The sequence below is a fragment of the Ixodes scapularis genome, unplaced genomic scaffold, assembly GCF_016920785.2.
Source record: "Ixodes scapularis isolate PalLabHiFi unplaced genomic scaffold, ASM1692078v2 PGA_scaffold4__175_contigs__length_147842914, whole genome shotgun sequence".
Lineage (NCBI taxonomy): Eukaryota > Metazoa > Arthropoda > Arachnida > Ixodida > Ixodidae > Ixodes > Ixodes scapularis.
In genome coordinates this window covers 112,906,038-112,912,037 of record NW_024609879.1, presented here as the reverse complement: position 1 = coordinate 112,912,037, position 6,000 = coordinate 112,906,038, and positions in this window count along the sequence as shown.

The following is a 6,000-nucleotide window of genomic DNA, read 5'->3' as shown; positions in this document are numbered from 1 at the left end:
CACAAATACGCGTGGCAATGTGCGTGATAAAGAGAGCATACTAAAAAGCGCATTACGATTCAGATCATTTTTGTGCTACAGATTCATGGCTCGTTCTATATTTTGGAATCAAGAAACGAATTTGTATCATCAGTCAGACTAGACCATCATTCGAAATGTGTTGTAATTCTGTCTAGGCTCCTCTTACATCAAACGGTGTTGAATTCGCTACTAAATAAGGCATATGCAAAAATATACTGTATTTAAAAAAAAAAAAACGGTAGGACACTAACATGTATAACACCAAGTGAACGCTCATTGTATAACAGCTTGCAAAAATACGATAGTAGCGCATTGTTGCAGGTTACATTTCATATTTGACATTTGAAACAACCCCCATGACGTGACAAATCGCACAACGCAAGATTTCTGAGTTTGGAAAGCTGTTGTGTAAGCTACACTGATATTTGAAACCGCTGTGTTTATAAAGTATAGTAACGTATGATTACACGTATAAACAAAAATAGCTCACTGTACACCGAGCATGCTTTTTAATCCCTTTTATCGTAGAGCAAATGAACGTTATTGTAACCAAGGCGGATTTCCTCAACCTCATAACGCGTACCAGTCGAGTTATAATTCAACTCTATAATTACGAATGAGGGGACAACAAGTCACCTCAATGACTAAAATATGCGACTGTTGGTAGACGCTCTGTTACAAAGCCACGGTCAAGCTTTCTATGAACCGCGCACACCAACAAAAACTACCCTAAAAAAAAAAAAAAAAAACTGATTGGGCATTGCTTTTATGCGCGACATTCCACATTCCAGTGAGTTTCCTTGTTGGGCGACACTCCCCTCGCGGCCGGCCAACCCTATCGACCATTCGAAGATCGGCTTCTGTGCGCTGCCATCCCTGTCTCCTGGGCTGTGGAGCGCGCATAAGAGCATGCACAGGATATACCTCACTTCTGGGGAATATTAGACACCGAGCAGGCGTTCCCAGCCCTATACCTCGGCAGTTTTCGATTGGGTGATGAGCGTTTGAAAAGTTTTTGCATTTATTTCACCTTGAGGTCAGAGCACCGTCGGCGCTACGAACCGATGGGACCAATCAAACAGCGGCAAAGACGGGACGTCATGGCGTTCGAAACCTCTTCGTGCGTTCTCTGTCGTTGGCTAAACAGGTTAAGTGCAGGGAAAGCCCCATGACCTGCGCGTTTTAATGCGTGTATTCGTGTTTGCATATGCACAAGCCTTCGAACGTCCTTTGGCTTACTATGAAACTGTGCATAGCCGAGTGAATGCCGATTTCACCAAACAATCTTGTTTATAACTTAATGGCGTTAGGCTACGAGCTCCTGTGAATGCACAGTTGACTCATATTAAGCTCAACGGGCGTCCGTCGACAGCTCGTGTACCACTTTGCAGCGCTCATCACCAAGGCAAACATTCATAGTCACTGGGCTGTGAGCGCATGAGTGGTGCCTGACATTCCGGATAAACGGGCAGGTACACATGCTGAAAAGCCATTTGACGGCCCAGAAAGGTGCCAGATTACAATTGGTAGATGGCAATTGGCAGCGTCATGAGGCGGCGGCTACGGCGGCATGTGCGCTCAAATGAACCGACCACTTCGGCCAAATCTCTTCTCCATGGGGATCCGTTTGCTGTCAGCTCAGTGAGCCAGACGACTGTGGCGTATGGCCCGTGGCGGGGTTAAATCGGCGCATAAGGTCAACCAGCCTGCCGAATATTGTCGACGGATGTCGCACCCAGCCGAGTTTCGAGCGAGGATCCGGAACGACGGCGAGAAGACGACACCGGAAGCAGGGCAGACGGACTTTCACTCCCAGGCCGGCTTGCCGAGAGACGAAATCCGAGGAACATCCGGCGGCGGCGCGACCAACGTTTATCGGCTGCAGCCAAGAACAATAAAAGTGCGAGGTCGAAGGTATCGCGTTCGGCGCGGCGGCGATGAGTGCGGTGCCAAAGATCTCACGTTCGGCGCGGGAGCGATCGGCAATACGGCGCCCTCGTGCGTCTGCGCGTGACAGCGCAACGGTACGTGTCTCGGCGCCAACCGTACCATAGCGTGTGCTGTATTTGCGGATGCAGGAAAAAGTAGGGGCAGACATCACCGCCATTGGTCAAAGAGCTGGGGGCGTATGCCCAGGGAACTCTTATAAAAGAGGCAGCGAACGGCTGCTAATGATCTTCCTGCTTTGGTATTCTACTCGTACAATTGTAAATTAAACGTCTATCGAAAAGTCACCCCGGCATCCAAGGCCCATCCTCCCGATGTCCTGGTCGGTACCTAGTCCGACAACAAGGACTACCCTGGGTTCGCTACAGCGCTTTTTGCGAAACACTCGTCAAGGGGGGAGATGAGGCGCGCAAGTCGCCACGGATCCCTCGTCAAGACGCTGCCAATCGGGTGCTTTCCTATGAGGAGTGAAAGTTCGTCTGCTTCTTGCGCAATGGGTTGAATCGACGTCAGAACGCCGCGCTCTAATTGGCCCCGATTTGAAGGATAGGGGGTAGACCTCAATGCTAGCCGACTTGAGGTCTACTGACTATCCTTCCGATCGGAGCCCATCAGAGCTCGGCGTCCTGACAGCACCGCAACCCCTGCGCAAGAAGCAGACGAACTTGTCCCCGCATTAACCGGGACTAGTTGGATCAGTACCCGTTCGTGCCCCTTCTAGATTTGCCATATAAAATTAATCCTAGCGCCGCATGCTCCGTCACAGCACCGCAGGGACAAGCCTTCAGGGCAACATTACAGAATTGTATATTTCAAACCCACAAGGCGAATTCATGGCGTGATTGACATTTGCGCATGACCTCTGCGAACGCCTTTGGAATCGCTTGGCGTTATCGTCCAGCTCTCACGCGTACAAAAATAACCTCTGGAATGAGGAGTAGTTTGTTTTCCAGAGTATCTTTCTGTTCGAAGATAAATCTGTCTCCATACCTGTCGAGCAGAGAAAAATGTTGGCTCGGACAAAAGCGTAGTCATGCCCTCGTCAAGATTTTTATATTTCAAACCCAACAGAATTCGTGGCATGACTGATATCGGCTCGGGTCATCTGCGCATGACGGCTGTGCATTATCCTAACGCATTCTGCGCTACCTCTCAGCAAGGTAATGGGACTCGCTTCGGGTTATCACACAGCTTTCGAATATAAAAAAACAACCTGTCGAATAAAGAATAGTTTGTCCTTAGTATCTTGCTCTGTTTAAAAAATATTCTGTCTTGATAGGAGTAGAGCGGTTAAAAAACGTTTGCTCTGACAAGGGCGCGCTTCACCCGCAACAATTGTCGATACATGACGGTAAACATCTTGTTTCGTCACAGTCCAGATCTTGCCACCGTTAAACAAGGGCCGTCTACAGACACGAGAGTTACTTTCATTTTCGAACCCTTCGAAGAACCTCAATTTGACGTCCGAAATATTTGTGTCTCTGTTTAGTTAATAACCACCTGATTTGGAATAAATTCCCGGTTTTAATATTCAGCTCCAACTTTATTAAAGTAAACAAGAAATCCTCCAAATCCTTACCCGATGAGATGACTAGACTTCTCTCCCGTTCTTGACAGCTTCATTCATGGGGGAATTCGTCTGGTCGGTGTTTAACACAGTTACACTGCTAAGACGATAACGTCAGTTAGCCAGATTCGCCTTTTTTTCAGTTTGAAAGCACTACATAACTCATCAAATTTGACCTTCTTGACGCTAAACAAGGCCCAGCTCGGTAAGCCTCTTGCAGTAGTTTTGCAGGTCGCAAATATAAAGCTCATATCCCCCAAACCGGAAAATTGAGACTGCTGATTCAATTAGTCGTTCACCAAGATCCTCCGAAAGTTTTCAGAAAGAACCCGCTTATCAGCTGGTTTTGACGTCTAGAGCGAAACACTAGCAAAATATGCGGTTCAACTTTCCCGATAACTTTAGCGCGGAATTCATACGTATAAGGCGTTTTGTGGGTCTTAGCCTCTCACACAAATCGAATGCCCCCAAAAAGCCATTGAGGAGCGAATAGACTCTTCAAATTCTAGAATTGTCAAAAATGTCAACAGAGGATAAGACCACAGAATGCGTTTGCGTCTCCTGCAATTTTATGCGAAGACTGAAGGTCAATTTCGATTTTTATACAGAACGTGCTCTAGGTCTGGCTTGCACACAATCCGCCCGACGCTAGCGAAACTCATCCCTAAAAGTCGTGACACGCCCTCAGAGTTTACTAGACCCGCGTAAGAAAACACAAAGCGTAGCGAGTGCCGACTTTTTTGCGTGGGTTCGAGACATTCATTTTTCTTTTCTCTTTCTGCAAACCGCAAAAAACAGAACCCGGCAGACAACCGACTCGTGACACACGAAAGAAAAAGACTTCGAGGCGACGGGCACCCGCCTTTCCATGGTGTCAAAAGAAGAAGCAAAACGGTATTAACCGACTTACCGTTGTCGCGCCAGTTGGTACATTGCCACGAACTTCGGAAATCACCGCGGTCGCCACGCAGAGAAGGAGCAGTGCTCCCCTGATTTCCATGGCGAGCCTGTTTCAGGACTGGGACGTGTGTGTGTGCGGCGTGCGTCCACGCCAGCAGTGAAGGCGCGCGTGTGATGAGCTTGTAGATTACTGTGCAGCGCGAACGAACGTTGAAGCTCCCCGCCCGTCCGTTGCGAGACTGGGAAAGAAGAAAAGAGAGCGGTGGGGATCCTCCCTGCGACGACGCTTGGCGCGTCCGTGTTATCGGCGTTTGTTTTTGAGCCGATAGCAGCGAACGTGACTTTATTCTGAAGAATTGCACATTTCCTTGTCTGGAAACTATCTGCATCGCTGTTTGTCGTCCGCTGCACAGTCATGATTTTCGGGTGTCCAACAAAACAGCTGTGTAAAGGCTGTGAGTGCGCAGGCGCGAGCTGCTGGTAGCCTAATCGTGTCGTTTACTACCTGATACTGGGGTGCAGAAAGGGAAAAGCATTTTGATCGAACGAGCAAGCACAGAAGGGAGACGTTCACTTCTCTTTCTGTTTTTTGACTAAGCGTTTTTTTTTTTTTTTTCTGCAAGCACCATCTAGGGTATTAAACGACATGACTAGCTGTGTAAAGAGAAGCTGAAGGGATAATTGAAGATGTACTATCGGGGAAAAATGAAATGCGAACAGCGGAGCGCGTGGCTCGCGGTACAGGCTGCGCCGCCTGGAGGTGAGCCTAGGAGCGAGGGTGCGCGGCCTACTCCGACGTGTTCATGCCCCTCCCTCTGCGCTCTCCAAGCTTCAGCAGTGCGCCTCTTAGTGTGCTGAAAGCTTTCACCGCTATCTTCGCTGGCTCAGCGCGTGCGGTGCAAAGAAGCTCGCCGCACTCGACGAGCAGGCAAAGATAGCGGTGACAGCTTTCAGCGCACTGAGAGGCGCACTGCCGAAGCTGGGGGAGCGCCAATCGAGGGGCGTTAACACATCGGAGTAGGCCACGCACCCTCGCCCCTAGGTTCACTTCCAGGCGGCGCAGCCTGTACCGCGAGCAACGCGCTCCGCTGTTCGCATTTCATTTTTCCCCGATAGTACCAAAAGTGGAAAGGACCACTTGTAAGACCGTCTCCTTCGTAATGGCCGTCATGTTGAATTCTGATGTAGGTGAGTTGGGGCAAGATAGCAAATAACCTTATTTGCCTATCGGAAGGCGCTTGAAATCAAGGGGTTCGTGCCAATAGTTCTACTTTGTCCTTGGGCATAGGTTTTTTATTGTGGTTATGCTCAAACAATATGTACTTTATTGTTTGTCGCCAAACCCGTCTGAGTCATATTTCAAGATGGCAAACGTATCACGAAAACAGTAGAAAATAGTAAAAATTAGTGCCTTGCACACCTGGACAGAGGGTTGGAACATGCTCATCACGTGGGTCCGGACAGCAACTCACAGATTGCGCTTTTGTTGTCGGTCCCCAGTCTCCTAAAAGCAAGAAAGAGAAAAAGACGACAGCGAGAAGGCAAGGAGGATAGCCGTGCTGTAT